The sequence below is a fragment of the Microcebus murinus genome, chromosome 1 (assembly GCF_040939455.1).
Source record: "Microcebus murinus isolate Inina chromosome 1, M.murinus_Inina_mat1.0, whole genome shotgun sequence".
NCBI lineage: Eukaryota > Metazoa > Chordata > Mammalia > Primates > Cheirogaleidae > Microcebus > Microcebus murinus.
Window position 1 is genome coordinate 56939179 of NC_134104.1, and position 17806 is coordinate 56956984.

Consider the following 17806-nt stretch of genomic DNA (forward strand, 5'->3'; position numbering starts at 1 on the left):
TCTACCAGGCAACAGAGCAAGACTCTGTCTCAAAAAAAAAAAAAAGTCAAAAAAACAATAGATGCTGGCATGGTTGCAGAGAGAAAGGAAAGCTTGTACACTTGTTGGTGGGACTGCAAATTAGTACATTTTCTATAGAAAACAGTATAGAGATTCTTTCAAAGAAAGAAATGTAGACCTACCATTCGACCCAACAATTTTACTACTAGTTATCTACCCAACGGAAAAAAAGTCATTTTACCAAAAACACACCTGCCCTTGAATATTTATTGCAGCACAATTCAAAATTGCAAAGATATGTAATGAATCTAAGTGCCCATCAACTCATGATTGGATTAAGAAAATGTGGTACATATATACACCATGGAGTACTACCCAGCCATAAAAAGGAATGAAATAATGTCTCTTGAAGGAACTTGGATGGAACTAGAGACCATTATCCTAAGTGAAGTATCACAAGAATGGAAAAACAAATACCACATGTACTCTCTAATAATTGGGAGCTAAACAATGGACACACATAGGCACAAAGAGGTTAAAGGTCATTGGAAACTAAGAAAGGAGGAAGGTGGGAGTGAGGGGTAAATGTACTTTTGGGGTACAGTGAACACTATTCTGGTGATGGGCACACTATATGCTCCAAATTAAGCATCATACACACTATCCATGTAACAAAAACATGTGTACCCCCTTAGTATTTGGAAATTTAAAAATTTCCTTTAAAAAAATGAAAGTGAAAAGGTGGGGTATGGTGGTTCATGCCTATAATCCCAGTACTTTGAGAAGCTGAGGCAGGAGGATCGATTGAGGCCTGGAGTTTGAGACCAGCCTGGACAACATAGCAAGACCATGTGTCTGAAAAAAATAAAATAAAATTTTAAAAAGAAAGTGAAAAGATAAACTACAGGAGAAAATTTTTACAAACATATATCTAATAAGGAATTGTACCCAGAATATATGAAGAACTTTTACAACTCACTAATTAAAGAAAACAATTTTTAAATGGGCAAAGGATTTGAATGGATCCAAAGAAGACACACAAATGGCCAGCAAGCACATGAAAAGATGTACCACATCATTAGCCACTAGAAAAATGTAAATAAAAACTATGTGAGATATGACCTCATGCCCACTAGGATACCTAAAATTTTAAAAACAGTCAATTATAAGTGCTGGTGAGAATGTAGAGAAATCAGAACAGGCAAATGTTGCTTGTGGGACTGAAAAATGGCACAGCTACTTTGGAAAACAGTTTGGCAGTTGGTCAAAATTTAAATATTGGGTTACAATATGACCTATATACTCCCAGGTTTATACCCAAGAGAACTGAAAACATATATTCACACAAAAACTTGTATTTGTATGTTTACATTAGCAATATTCATAACAGCCCAAAAGTAGAAACAACCCAAAAGTATATAAATTGATGAAGGGATAAATAAAATGTGATATATTCATACAATGGAATATTATTCAGCAAGAAAAAGGAATGAAATAATGATACACGCTACAGCATGAATGAACCTTAAAAACATTAAGCAATGTGAAAGAAGCCAGTCACAGAAGACTACATATTGTATGACCTCATTTACATTAAATGTCCAGAATAGGAAATCTATAGGGATAAAAGGTAGACTAGTGGTTGTAAGAAGCTGGGGGTGGGGATGGGGATGGGGAATGATTGCTAATAGGTGTGGATTTCTTTTGGGGATAATGAAATGTTCTAAAAACAGATTATGATAATGATTACACAATCCTGTAAATACACTAAAAGCCAAAGAATTACACGTTAACTGGGTGAACTTTATGGTATGTGAATTATTTCTTAATAAAGCTATTTTTTTTTAAAAAGGAACACTTTGATAAAAGTCTCTTTGCACAATTTGTTATTCTCCACCCATTCATCCTCTTTTCATCAGTTTATACATCAGATTTCTTTCAGTATTTAATTCCAAAATTCTATTTAGTTACCAATCATCTCCAATCTACTCAATGTGGAAACAATATGAAGTCACCAAAAATAAGTACTAGCATTTATTTAGGAGAAAATTAAGTCTAACAGGTCAGTAGCAAACCTTTGCTTCTTCCCACTAAGAAGCAAATTAGTGGGAAAGGGTTCATTTAAATTATCTCTTTAGATACAATGATGATAAAAATCTAATTCTTACCATAAAATTTTCAAGTTAGAATTAAAGTGTCTTAATTGAAAATATTTTATGGTACATTGCTTAAACTTTATTTGTTCATGGTTTTAGGACAATATTTTCAATCTCTTTACTTAATTCTGTTTTGCTGTTGTTTAATGCATTTCTAAATGTTTTACAATTATAGAAGGACCCTGACTTAATGATAGTTCAACAAGATGGTTCAATAAGATTTTTCAGCTTTACTGTGGTACAAAAGTGGTACACATTCAGTAGAAACCATACTTTGAGCACCCATACAACCACTCTGTTTTCACTTTCAGTACAGTATTCAATAAATTACATGAGATATTCAATTCCTTATTATAAAATAGGCTTTGTGTTAGATTATTTTACCAACTGTAGGCTAATGTAAGTTTTGAGCATGTTTAAGGTAGGCTAGGCTAAGCTATGATGTTCAGTAAGTTAGGTGTATTAAATGCATTTTCAATTTAGGATGGGTTTATTGGGATGTAACCCATCATAAATTGAAGAGAAACTATATATAAAATTTTTTATGGAATGGCTACATGGATATATCCATAAATGTGTTCTATTTCTTTATCTGACATCTCCAGTAAACCCTCAGTCCTCTCCAATCAAAATGACTTATCCTAGAATATGATCCAATAAAATTACATTACAACTAAGCCTAAATCCCCAGTCTGGGTCACAGCCATTATACCACTAGTTCATTTTACACTCTGTAACAAAAAGAGCTTTACTTATTTTGATCACTTTGCTTGAACAGTTTTTCCTTGTAATAAAGTAACATATACCAAGAAAGCAAAGCAAAGCAAAAAAAAAAAAAAAAATTAGAGCCACTCTCAATCACATCAACAAGAATCCACAAGAATCACTGTGGGTGTTTAGGGATTTCCTTCTGGATTTTTTTCTATATACACCTGATTTTTCACATATGTTTGACCATACACAATTTTTGAACTCTGTTTTTTAGTTAGCATGAACATTTCCCCATTTTGTTAAATATTCAAAATCATGATTACAGCATTTATAATATCATATAGATACACACGCTTTAATTTATGTAATGTTTTATGCATCTTTGCTGTCTGGACTTTGCTATATGAGCTGTTATTATAATATGTGAAGCTATCTTTTAGGTTAAAAATCTTCTACCTGGAATGTCCTATTACTGGTCTATCTGCTTCAACTCATTAAATCTTGAACTCTTTGGACATACCTGTATGATAGTGCAAGAACAGCACAGGGGTGCTTGTCACACCCAGAAGAATCCTTCATCTGTGTATGTGGTTTCAGCAGCTGCGTTACACCTCAGTGGGAACTTGAGGACCTATTTATGGGTGGGGTGTGCTGTGCTGTCTTCTGTTTTGTGTAACTGCTACCAGAAGTTCTAATTTCCTGTGCCATTAAAGAAATCTTACATCCTTCAACAGTGTCTCTGGGCTCCTTCCTGGCAACCACATGACCGTGATGTTTGGCACTATCAGTTGCAGAGGTTCATAATGTCAATCTTGAGATACTATGACACATATAAGAACATGAAACAATGAAGTCCTCCAACTAGAGCTTTCACTGGGAAGTTGAGTCAAACTATATTGGAAAAAAGATATAAGCCAAAGGCATAATTTGCTGGATACAATTTTAAACTTTTAAACTACACAAATAATCTGTTTGCATAAAAAAATATTTTTGAAGAATACAGAAATGTATAAAGTTAAATGAAAAAGCTCCTTTGCTCTATAATCCTACTCTTCAGGGATAACCACTGTAAACAGCTTGACTTTTTTTTTTTTTTAGACCTTTTCCTTGTTTGTGACCATACAAACTACAAACACTTCTTTTTTTTTTTTTTTTTTAGAGACAGAGTCTTGCTTTGTTGCCCAGGCTAGAGTGAGTGCCCTGGCCTCAGCCTACCTCACAGCAACCTCAAACTCCTAGGCTCAAACAATCCTGCTGCCTCAGCCTCCCGAGTAGCTGGGACTAAGGCATGTGCCACCATGCCTGGCTAATTTTTTTTTTTTGTATATATATTAGTTGGTCAATTAATTTATTTCTATTTATAGTAGAGACAGGGTCTCACTCTTGATCAGGCTGGTTTTGAACTCCTGACCTCGAGCAATCTGCCTGCCTTGGCCTCCCAGAGTGTTAGGATTACAGGGATGAGCCACCACGCCAGGCCTACAAATACTTATGACACAAAAATTATATCATAACTAAGTTTAAAGAGAACTCCATGCTTTAAAGCTTTTTTAAAAAAATCAATTGCAAAATTAACCCCTTCTCTTCACAAAAAGTTTATACAGCACAGATGTATATCAAGTACCAATGCCCCTCTTCTTTTAACAGTCTGGTACCGTGTTTCCCCCAAAATAAGACCAGGGTCTTATATTTATTTTTCCTCAAGATGACACCCTAGGGCTTATTTTCAGGGGATGTGTTATTTTTTTAAGTACAGTACAACAATCTACATTTACTCAAATATAGTTGTCTTCTTCTGGAACATCATCATAACTCTCCAAACCCTGAATTCCATCCTGAATTTCTTGCAACTCTATTTCCTTTAGAACCATTGGCCCCAGTCTCTCATGTCCAGCAATAGAGCTCTCATGGGGCAGAGGAGAAGGGCTGCTCATCTTCTTTACCACTCCCCCTCGAAATGTGTGGGTTGTGCAGATACGCTGTGTAGCCATACCCATCACTAGGTCTTATTTTAGGGGTAGGGCTTATATTGCACAAATGCTTAGAAATCCTGCTAGGGCTTATTTTATGGGTAGGTCTTACTTTCGGGAAAACATGGTAGTATCAATTCCAGACATCTTCCTACATATGTCCAAGCATTACTATGTACCACGTTACCACGTACACATTAGTAACTGTTACACTGAAAGAGCAGGACACATAAAATTCAAATAATATAAAATACTTTCCACTGCCAGTTCAAATGTTCTCTGTAGGGTTTTTCTTCTCCTTGTATAAAATCTAGGGCACATGCTATGGTTGTACTGGTCACAATTATATAATAAAAATCCTCTAGACCTTTTTAGTCCAAAATAATCCATTGGGAACATCTCAATATAGTTCTCTTGAATAGAAAATGCCTCTTCCCACTCAGCATCTTATACTCTCCCTCTACCCCCCAACTTCTGCCTCTCACCTTACAGCTCCCCTCTGTCTCCTGAAGCCCCTGTCAGGAAGGCCTGTGGCAGGGTGCCCAGACTAGCTCCCTTGACTGGTCCAAATCTGGTCCACAGAAACACACACCTCTTTGATACAGCAACTCCTAGAAATTTACCCTACAGGCATATTCATATATGTATACAAAGACATTTATTCAAGGATATTCCTTGAAATAGTTGTTTCAAGCAAAAAAGACAAGGACACACCCTAGAGGCTCATCAAAAGGAGACTGATAAAATATGTCATGGTATTGTGTTGAACTATCTGAAATTGCCTATATTCAACCTTTTCTGTCTCTTGAAACTGCAGTTTCAGATGATGGAATTTAATATCTCCACTCATACTTTGTATTATGTACTTGGGGGAGGGAGGGGGAAGGGAAGAGAAAGAAAGAGAAAGAGGAAGAGAGAGAAAGAGAGAGTTATGTAGATGTGCTACACTGTGTTCCCCAAAAATTTATATGTTGAAGTCCTAACCCCTAGTACAGCAAAAAGTGACTGTATCTGGCGATACAATATTTAAAGAGATAATTAAGTTAAAAGAGGGGCATTAGGGTGGGCTACAATCCAATATTACTGGTGTCTTTATAAGAGGAAATCAGGACACAGACAACTCAGGGACATCCACATAAGGTTACAGCAAGAAGCCAAGCCTACAAACCAAGCAGAGAAGCCTCATAAGAAACCAAACCCACCAGAAACCTTGATCTTGGACTGCTAGCCTCTGTCTGTAAGAAAATATATTTCTGTTGATTAAGCTACCCAGTCTGTGGTATTTTTGTTATGGTAGCCATAGCAAACTAATACTATCATATATATATATATATATATATATATATATATATATATATAATTTTTTTTTAATTTAGAGTCACAAACTATTATATATAATACCTATATCCCTTTGGGAATGGTTGGCAAATATATATGTCTATGTTAATAAATGTACAGACTATCTCTGGAAGCACTGCCTTTGAGGAAGGGAAATGGGGGACAGGGTACAAGGAAGATTTACTGTATATCCCTATATACAAGTTTAATCTTTTGTTACATGCATGCATTTCTCTTCTAAAATATTTAAGGCTATGATATTTTCTAAAGGTATAATTTTAGCCACAGCCCATAGACTTTTTAATGCAATATTGCCATAGTCATTGATTTCTAAATAGTATACAATTTAAGTTAAATTTTAAATTACTTTAAAGTCTGGAACAACAAAAAACCACTACCTCTAACATCCCCTTTTTTGAGGAAAAAGATTAAACTACCCACTACTACCTATTCAATTCTACCCTCTCCCAGTTGAGAATCAATTTGGCATCAATTTTTCTGATCTTCCCACAGAATTATCTATATGTATGTATTACCATATACACAGAATTTTATTATAAACATAAAATCATTTCAAAGGTAGGTGATTGGAAAAAAGAAAAAAATGAAATTATGTTATATATGTTACTTTGAAACATGATTTATTTTTACATAGAAATATATTATGGACATCTTTCCAGGTAAGTACATATCAATATATCAATTTACCTTATTCTTTCTAATGCCTCCATAGCATTACATAGAACAGATGAGCTATAGTTTATTTAGCTGTTCCTCATTGATGAATGTATCTTTTTTCTCTCTTTTTTTTCTTCCATTGAAAACAATGTTTAAAAAATGCTGTAATAAATCTCTTTTAAGGCTGGATGTGGTGGCTCATGCCTATAATTCTAGCACTATGGGAGGCTGAGGCAGGAGGATTGCTTGAGGCCAGGAGTTCGAGGCTAGCCTAAGCAAGAGCAAGACCCTATCTCTACCAAAAATAGAAAAAATTAGCCAGGCATGGTGGCATGTGCCTCCCAAGTAGCCAGGTACTTGGGAGGCTGAGGCAGGAGGATTGCTTGAGCCAAGGAGTTTGAGGTTGCTGTGAGCTGTGATACCATGCCCTCTACCCTGGGCAACAGAGCAAGACCTTGTCTGAAGGGAAGGGGAAGGAACAGGGGCAGAGGAAGGGGAAGAGGGAAACACAGAAAAAGAAAAAAATCTTTTAAGCCAGGTGTGGTGGCTAGTGCCTACAGTCCCAGCCACTTAGGAGGCTGAGGCAGGAGGACTACTTAAGCCCAGGAGTTTGAGGCTGGAGTAAGCTATGATAGTGCCGCTGCACTCCAGCCTAGACAACAGAGAGAGACTCTGTCTCTACAAAAATTAAATTAAAATGCCTTTTAAATTTTTATCATTCCAAAGAAAAAAAAGAGTACCTTGTTATTGCTTCATTTGATGCAGTCTCCTTGATGACTAGTTAGGCTGACTACCCTTTCATACATTATAAATCATTTATTATTTCTGTTATTTGATTATTATTATTACCATGATTTTTTTCTTCCTTATAATTTCAATTTTTATATCCTCTTCAACCTGAGTTGAAATTAAAAGCTTTCCAAGTAGTGATATTTCTTTTTTGGTTTCCCTTTGTTAATTTTGTTGTTGCTGTTGTTAACTGTTTTCTTGCATTATAATTGGAAATAATTATCTACTTTTTGGAATTTGAGATTTTCTTTATAGCCATCGTATATATTTTTGTTAAGTGTTCTATGAGTGTATATCATTAGTTCATTAGATACAAAGTTATATTAAATTATTTTAGAAATTAAATGATAGTTTTCTGGAATTAAATTTCATCTAATATTACCATGCATTATCTTTCATTTAACATTTGCTTGGAGTGTGTATACATATATTCTATTTTTAACCTTTCTGCATTGGTTTGTTTTAAATTTGTCTGAAATAACACATATCTGGAGATTTCTATACAATCTTAGAGCCTTTTTTTGTTTAATGAGGATTTATTACAGTCACATCTGTGGTTGTATGTGGTCATATTCTGTTCCCTCTCTCCTCCTCACCCTTTTTTTCTTTTATTTGTCTGATAAATATTTTCTCTTTATTTTCCTCAATATATTTTCTCCTTTTTTTCCTTTTCTCCTATTTCTATTCTATTTGTGAACATCCTTAACAATTTCGAGAAACACTGCAGTGGACATGTGTTAGATATTTTCTCCTCTCCATTTCATGAAATTCCCCAATTTTCACTCTGGTATGTACCCTTCACCAACCCAGCCCTTGTCCTTTCAGTACCAGCTCTTGGCAGGTCTTTGCAAATAACTTTTTTCCAGCCACAGTGATTGGTCTCAGGTTAGTTGAATTATAGAAAAGCCAGGACTTTTCTTTGAAGGTATGAGTAGCTATGATTTCTCTCCCTGCTTTAAAAAGAAAGTATATAATTCCAAATACTCAACTTGCAGGCATATTGCAAAGGGGGAAGCTAGTCTGAGTATGAAATTGCCAAACAATGAAAAGCAAAGGAGAGGACATCAGAGAAAAGGAGTTGCTTATCAATCAACTAAAATATCTTAATGTTAAAATTTCAATATTTTCCTCCTATCAGAAACTGTATTTATGGTCTCCCCTCCAAGTTTTAACACACTCTATTTCTTATCCAACAACCACTCACCATCCACTTCTGCCAAGGACTTATTGAAATCATCTAGAATCTTAGTACTAGAATATTAGTTCTTCTCCTAGTTCTATATTCCATGTCTCAATATCTCATTTTTTTCTTTGTGCTTTTACAACATATTTCAGAAGATTTCCTTGGTCTATTTTCTAGCTCATTAATTTAGTCTTCTATTACAGCCATGTTGCTCTTCAGCCTGCTATTGAAGTTTCATTTCAGAAAACACATTTTCAATTTTTTAAAAATTTCTTGTTCTCATTTCTTTTTTCATAGCAACCCACTGTTATTTTGTGAAAATGATACTCTTTCAAATCTTTAAGGATATTTTGAACAAAAAATAAGGCCCTTTGTCTAACACATTCAATTTATTTTCTCAAAGATTGATTCCTCTGTGCAGTTTGGTGTCCCTCTTTTATCCTGTTGATTTTCCTTATTCAGTGATTCTTGGTTAAATAAATTGGTGGCTAACATTGGTTTTCTCAACATAGTGGTTCTCAACTCTGGCTACACTGTAAAAAAAATCACTAAAAAAAAAAAAGCCCCCAAGGTGATTTTAATGTGTATCTACCACTAATAATCACTGTTTTAACATATGTGATAATCACTCCTAGGAGTTCTGGCTACGAAGAGTATCACGTGTGAGTACCAGTGAACAGCCAGGTGGGTTTGAAGGAAGGAGCTCCACATTCACAGTGGCAACCACAAGTTCTCTAAGGTATAACCCTGATTTTCTCTCTGCCCATAAAGCTCAAGTTGGAAATATCCTTAATTTATGTAGATATGTTCCAGCCTGTGTTAAATGGAATTAGCTATTCTAGTGAATCCTGTTACAGCTGTTTTGCAGTGTGGCAATTAATAACCTTTTGACCACCCTGAACCCACTCTGACTTTCAAAGTCTCTGAGCTCTGGGGTTTTCCAGAATTGTGTTTGGAAAACTCACTTTAGTAGTGTTTTCCTTTTAAACCTGTATTAAATTGCATATTTTTCCACACAGTAAGGTTTTGCCATCAATCTGAACCCATATGCTTTGCATTTTTCACAAATGACTCAATGTTTGTGATCTATAACATAACACCCTTCCTAACTTTTCAACACTAAGTAGGATGTATCCTTATTTTCCTCTTTTCTTATTATTGGTCACTTATCTAGGGTTTTTTCCATTAAACAAATACAACATGCTTAAACTACTCAAATCATGGTAAAGGATTTAAGTTGTAAAGAGAAGTACTCCTCCCCACCAATTTTCCTCCTCAGATTTCCTGTTAATACTGCTCAAGTAATTATTGTTATATTACTCTTTTCCCCTTTCCATACCCTGTTCTTTGGAAGTGAGTACTAAGTCTAGCTCACATTTAAAGAGAGGGGAATTAATCTCTACCTCTTGGATATGGGATTTAAATGTATTTTTTAGAATTCTTCTGAAAGGAAGATTTGTCCCTTTTCCCTTGATTATTTATTCAATCATTTATTTATCAGTATGGACTCGTGGATATTTATTTTATTCTTTGGGTCATAACCCAATGCTAGAGTTAATTTGTTCAAATTGTTCAAGCTTTGGCCATTGGGTGCACTTTAGGACTGACCGCCATGCCTTTTTCACATGCCCTCCCTTTCCAGTACTTCCCTGATTTTTGCCACTAGAAGATGCTCCAGGCTAATCTTGTGTTTTCTCTTCCCTACTCTTAAAATCAGTTGTTTCTCCAAGGAACTTTTGTTCTTTTTACTGGTGAATGAAATTTAGAAACCAAGATCTAGGTGCTGCATGTACTCATTGCTACAGGGGTGTCAGGGCTTCCAGCCCCTTTCAGCAGACAGAGCTGGCAAACAAGCATAAATGTATGTCTGCTAACTCATGCATATGTACATATCTATATTCATATCTGTCTCTGTATTAATATTTTTAAAAAACATTATCTTATACCTGTATCTTTGATTCTAATCCAGTACCACAAGGCTCAGTATACTCTTCCCCTCTTGCTTATTTGTAACATCCTTCTTTGACAGTGAGAAACCTGGTTCCCAATGTCTATAATTACTTTAACTGATTTGGTTCAACCCAAACATCCATGGAAAGTGGTTCCAGAATGGCTCACACGCCCTCAAAGGGTTCTTTTAAGAATCAATTGATATCATACATGTCTATGTTCCTTTAGGGCAGGGACAATTTTGTCCTTGTATCCCAAGGACACAATGTGTTACTCAAGTGTTTGCTAAATGAACAAAGGTCCTCTGTAACTAATATAGCTTAATCCATACAAATGTTAAATATTATTATGATCACTAATAAACTTCCTTTGTAGTATAAGTAACTCAAAGGTAGATAATTCAAAGTTTAATTCCTTGTTCTTACAATAGTCCCTTGATGCAAGATCACCTTCCAGTAATGTTTTCCCCTCTGCTGAGTGCCCCTGAGGGCCATCTGTGCACAGTTGGCCCATTATGAATTCACACTCAGCAATTCTAGTCTGTTTCTCATTGGTAACTCCTAGAGCAATGGTTCTGAAATCTGAATAATCATCACAATCACCAGGATGTGCTTCTAGAGATTGGTTCAGTAGATTTGGATGCAGGAGCCTTGAGGGCAGGCATTTGAGTGTGTTTCAGTCACTGATGTATTCCAAGTGTCTAGAACCATGGTAGGCACATAAAGGGTAATCAGTAAGTATGTGTTCAATGAAAAAAATGAATGACTGAGGTGGGGCACAGAAATTTTTTAAAGCTCCTAAAATGACTCTGAGGCACAGCCACTATTGTCATTAATATAGATGCTATCAAGCCCTCATGTATCTTTCACCTCATAACAATGAATGGTACAGTGGATGGAAGTAGCATTTGACATCACACTTAAGATCATATTTCAAAGCTGACATGTATTAGCTATTTGGTTTTGAAATAAGTTCTCTTCAGAGTCTCAGCATCCTCACATTTATAATCACGAAAGTATTACCAACCCCTTGGAGGACTGCTAAGAGTTTACACGATAATATATTTCATAGAACTAGCAAAATGCCTGGTACACGGCAGGAGTTCAATGCATGTAAGTTGCCTTTCTTCCATTTCCCCCTAATTGACTGAGAAAATGGAAGTCATCTGGTACAAGTTCCTGACCTGGATCCTAAGTTTACCATAACAGACCGCAGTCTGTTATGGTATCTTTGTTATGGTATCCTTTCAGCCCTCCAGGATTTCCTAAAGCTAACTCTTTGCTCTGTGAAGAGAGAGACTCTATACTTGATTCTTTCCTCTTTAACACTTTATTTCCTCTCTTAAACATCGCTCCTTCCAAAGCACAAGGGTTTTTGTCATATTAAGTAAGAATTTACTGCCTTTTCTGCTTCTCATTCCATTTCTCTCCTCCTGTTCCTATGAAACTTCTCCTTCATTGGCCAATCCATCCTATACCACAGCAGTATACCTTCTGATTGCTCCAATCAAATCTGCTTCCTTGGAGGTCAGGGACTCTTTTTCACCAAATCAACAGTCTTTTCTCTGTCATCATTCTCCCCTTGGCAGGATTTGAGGCTGCTTATTTCTTCTTTTCTTGAAATTCTCCTAGGTTGTCTTCCTCTTCTCCAATTATACATCCTCTTTCTCTAACTGAATCCTTATCTTTCTCATTTGACTTCCAAGGCTCCCCGCTCTCTTCTCTTTTTTCTGTTTGCTTCTTTCCTACAAAGTTTCAAATTGTTTCTGTGTAAAACCCATTATGTTTTTATAATAAACCTAGTTTTCAACTCTGATCTCACTCCAAATCTTTGGTTGGGCAAAGGTCTCTTCAGAACATTCCATTTCAAAGCAAATTAACAAGTCTGTTTGGAAGGTGTTAAATTGCTCTGCCTCTTAAGAGATCTACTTCCAAGCTCTCTATTTTATCAATGACACCAAAATTTTAACCTGGCTCTAAACCCAAAAATAATCTTCAACTCTTCTCACCAAATCCTATCAGTTCTTTTTACCATGTTCATCTCTTCCTGTTTCTTACTGCCATCTTAGATAAGGCCCTGTTTTACACGTCTGTCTCTAAATAGTTTTTTTTTGTTTGTGTGTTTTTAAATTTCCAGCCTTTCTCCTACTCAAATGATTCTATACTCCAATGTCTCATCAATTTTTCCAATTCACCATATTCATCATGTTTCTCTCCTGCTCCAGAATCACAGTACAATTTCCCATCCAAACTCTGGGCCCTGGCCTTTATGACTCTACCTTCCTCACTGGCCAGTCTCAGCTGCCCACTTCCACCTAGTACAACACACAAAGGAGCAGCATTATGAAGCTAATCATGTCATCTACTCTTTCCTCCTCTCCAGTTCAGACAGGTTCAGACAGCTTCTTCTCTGTGCTCCTTAGCAGCTAGTTCCCTGTTGGCTAAATCCATACTATTTTCCTACCGATATGACCTTTCTGCTTCGCTTCTCCAAATCCTACCAACCCTTTAAAGTCCAGTGTATGTCTGTCCTCCTCTATAAAACCTTCCCTTATATTTCTAGCTAAAACTAAACCCTCTACCTATAGCCTGGACTCAATTACTCCCACTGCTTAGTAAACTTGTTACATAATATGTTTTCTCTCTCATTTATTATTCATCTCTCCTTTCCCATTAGTGCTTGTCCATTAAAAACATGCTTATTCAATTTTTTTCCATTTAAAAGGCTAAAATGATTTTTTTCCTAGACCTTGCAACTTCCTCTAGATGCTCCCACCCTTTCTTCTTCCTAACCATAAGGCTTATTTTTTTTTCCTTTTTTTTAAATTTTCTCTTTTTTTTTCACTTTAACTGATGTTCTAGAACAAGCATAAGGCTTCTTGAAGAAGGAGTTTACAGGTACTATCCCTTCTTCCTCACTTCCCATTCACTCATCAACAAGCCATTATCTGACTTTTATTCCTAAAATTGCTTATGCCAAACTCACTAAAAGACTTCTATGCTGCTAAATCCAACGAGCTTTATAGGAAATATCTGTTGTTTTGGCCTTTTGGCAATAAGAGAGTTTCTCTGCCCCATTCCTGAGGTCTGATGGGCCCATCAAACATGGGCTGTCCTTTGGGGTGGGCAAAGGGTTGACCAATAAGACTCCCTGCATGAGGAGGAAGGCTGGCTCAGGGTGAGCTAGCCCCATGAATCCATGTGATCCTGGGAGCTTCTGTTTCCCTGGCCTTCCCAAGGTTTGTTATTCTTTCTTCCTTCACTTCTGAAAGCTTACCCAGTATTCATTTCCTGCTTACATTAGCCAAAGTCAATTTCTGTTATTTATAACCAAAGAGAAAGTGGTCCTGTAAATGGCATAGAGGTAGAAGTGGTACCTCTCATGGTAATACCACAAATTTCTTTTCCCTCTCCTGTTTACTGTGGTTTCTGCTGCTTGAGAAATTATATAGGCCAGGCACAGTGGCTTATGCCTATACTCCTGGCACTTTGGGAGGCCAAGTTGGGTGGATTGCTTGAATTAGGAATTCAAGGCCAGTCTGAGCAACATGGCAATAACTTGTCTCTACAGAAAATAGAAAAATTAGCCAGGTGTGGTGGCACATGCCTATAGTCCCAGCCTCTCAGGAGGCTGAGGCAGGAGGATCACTTGAACCCAGGAGTTTGAGGTTGCAGTGAGCTATGATGCACTCTAGCTGGGGCAATAGAGTGAGACCCTGTCTCGAAACAAACAAACAAGAAATTATAACACCTAATGTGAGAATGCTTTCACTAGCGGACACAATAATGGCTTCATTAATTGGGAGATAAGGCTGTCTGGGTCTCCTCATGTAGCAAGGCAACAGACAAAAAAAACAATTACAAAATGCACAGCTGGAAATTGGGTAAATCCTGGGGCACCTGTTTTCAGTAAGACCAGCAGTGAAGTTACCAGAAAACTACTGTTACCCTCCACAAGCAAGCTCTGCAAGGGCTCAGATGTCTCAGGAATAAGTTGGTGAACCATATCTGTATGACTCCAAGGTTCATGCTCTTTAACACACCACTTTCTACTGATATCGATCTATTTGCAGCTACTTAACCAAGGAATGACCTCTCTCATTTCCATGGCTTTGTGCCTGTTACTCTGAATGAAATGTCCATATCAACTTGCCAACTGGAAACTCCTAATTATCCTCTTTAAAACTTTCTCTGATCCCCTAGAGGTTAGACTAGATACCCTTCTTCATAGTCCCAAACATCCTGACATAATATCTCCCAATGTCTTAACATGAAATACTCTGTATATGCTTATTAGTTTTTCCCACTAGACTGTGTCTAAGTGGTAGAAACCATACATCTCTCATATTTAAATCCTCAACAATTAGTATTTAGTAATATAGCAATAAATGTCTATTGAAGGAATATCTGGTCTTTCCTAATATTTTAGTATTAGGAAATCATTACATCATAGATTTTATGTACTTATGTTTAATTTAGCATCTAATGAAGACTCCATTGAGTCTGTTAGTTATTTGATATGGGTGTTCCCCAATCCTCCCAAAAATTCTAAAAAGTTCTCACAGCTAAATCTACCATTGATTATAACTACATTCTCTGTAGCACCTAACAGTGCTGGGTACATGGTAAATATTCAATAAATACTTAGAGAACTGAATTAAAAACACAGTATTACACATTAATAGGAGCAACTTATCATGCCCTACTGATCTAATTAAAAGATCTGGCCTTCTGAAGTAGTGCAATTATACCCATATGGAAATGTTAATGAGAAAAAGAAAAATTACCCAATCAGACAGTTAACTTTACTCTTGGCAAGAATTCCACAAATATTTTATGGATAACAAGGGTAAACCTTTATAGCTCAGAGTAAAAGACTTAATGTATATATGCCTGTGCATATTGGAAGGAAGATTACATATTTAAGGGGTCTGTCACAACTACAATCACTTAGATTCCACTAACTTTTAACAAATCCATGACAGGAGTACAGGACATAAGAATATTTAATAGCAAAACCACTTAATGCCAATCAACCTATGCTCAAGATGTACATAGCTGTCTTTGTATAATATATAACATGGCAGTCATTTACTCATTCGACAAACATTTATCAAGTACCTAGTAATGACAAATGTAATGTTAGGTCTAAACTATACAAAGATAAAGAGAACAGAGTTCCTATGTTGATGGGCTTCTACTTCTGCCATGTTGCAATGGTATTTAAGAATATAATGTATATGGTACCCCTTAGAGTTGGTCAACGTGGAGGCCATGGTTGGCAGTACGGTGGGGAGGGCAGATAAACACTTATGGCAACGTGGTAAGAGCCAACATAGAAATAAGTATAAGCAGTTATGGGGCCAGAGAAGAGAAAATAATCAATCTACTGAGGAAACCAGGAAAATATATAGAAAAAAATTGATGTCTATACATGAATCCAATGCTAGTTAAGGTATGAGGAAGCTACTAAGACAGAAACATCTGGGATGGAATCAAATCTGAAACTATGGTTATTAATACAAGCAGAGTCAGGATGGTTGCAAGCCGAACCAATCCAACTTAAAGCAAACCACGGTAGAAGAGCCAAAATATAAAATACATCTTGTCATTAAGTTTGAAACACATATACATAAGAAGTTAAACTGCCACATGCTATAAGCATAAAGGGAGTCTTTTAAACAATATGTAGTATAAAATTTCAAAGGGAGTCAATCAGAAAGAACTAGAATAAGCTACCCAGGAGCTTATTATACCTTCATAAAAGTATAATTAGAACTATTACTGGTGGGGAGGGGGAACATATAGAGAGGGTCCATATCTTGAGAAAGGCCAATGTCTTTAACAAAAGCAGGGATCTAAACTGCATATTTGTGGGACATTAGGGGCCCCAAAGTTCATGCTGGGAAGCAGGGGAGGAAAGTTGAAGACATGAATGAAGTCCTTACTTAGAAAAGCCTGGAAAACAAGTATAACTTTTGGACATTGTTCTAGATATAGACTCATCATAGTTGTCAGCCCTGACTGTTGAATAAAATCACCTAGAGAGCTTAAAAAAATATGTCCATGGACAAGCCTTACCCCAGATCAAAAGTAAGAGAATCTCTGGGAGATGTGGCCCAGGCATCAAAATTTAAAGGCACACAAGGTGATGCCTATGTATAGTCTAGACTGAGAAACACTGGACTAGAGAATAGAAAGGTGAAGCATGACAGGAATGGTTAAGACCTAAACTTGATTTAAGACCCTGTTTATAAGAAACAAATTTGAGCTGATTACCTGCTGAAGCTTATCGTCTAATCTGAGTTAAACAATTTCAGTTTTCTCAGTGTTTCCTTTCCCTTGGTGAGAAGGCTAAGCTCTAAAAACAGGAAAATAACCCATCAATTTCTCATACATGACTGGCTCACTGACTGTAAAGTCTGAAACATTAGAACTTTACTTCCGTGATGTTCCACAGACAACTAACCTAGAAAATAACTATTTCAAATCTAAGCTGCTCTTACAACCCTGCATTGCAGTGCTGTTACAATATTCTAGGCTGCACCCATGACCAAATTTTATAAAACTATTAAATACAGAGAGACTCTAATATCCATGTATACAAGTCTTTTTGCTTAGACTTGAGCAAAATGTGAGATTAAGTTCATTCTTGTAGTACCTGGATAATTATACTACTACTGGTTTCAGAAGTACAATGATTACAATGTATTTCACTTATTTTGTAACAAATACTTTCAGAGTACTTAACAAATAAAGGGAAACAATACATATACATGAATCCCAAACAGCAACTCTGTATTACATTAAACAAGCGTCCTGTGTGGGAGGAAAAGTCATCAAGGTGATTGGAGAGAATGACAGCCTGTTGATCCTTCCAAAGCAGTTTAGTCTATTTGGTGTTTGGTTTGTTTTTCGTTTTGTTTTGTTTTGCTTTTAAGAGAAAGTTACTATGGGAATATGTTACTCACCTAGGATTTATTCAAGAAATCGGTACATTGTTAATAAGTAAGGAACTGTCCTCTTTACCTA

At 36.3% G+C, this 17806-nt stretch overlaps 1 protein-coding gene across 4 annotated transcripts in view; it reads right to left on the bottom strand.

The window, feature by feature from the left end:
* USF3 (upstream transcription factor family member 3) overlaps positions 1-17806 on the bottom strand; it is a 49806-nt gene that overhangs the window by 30885 nt on the left and 1115 nt on the right. The window lies entirely within an intron of this gene.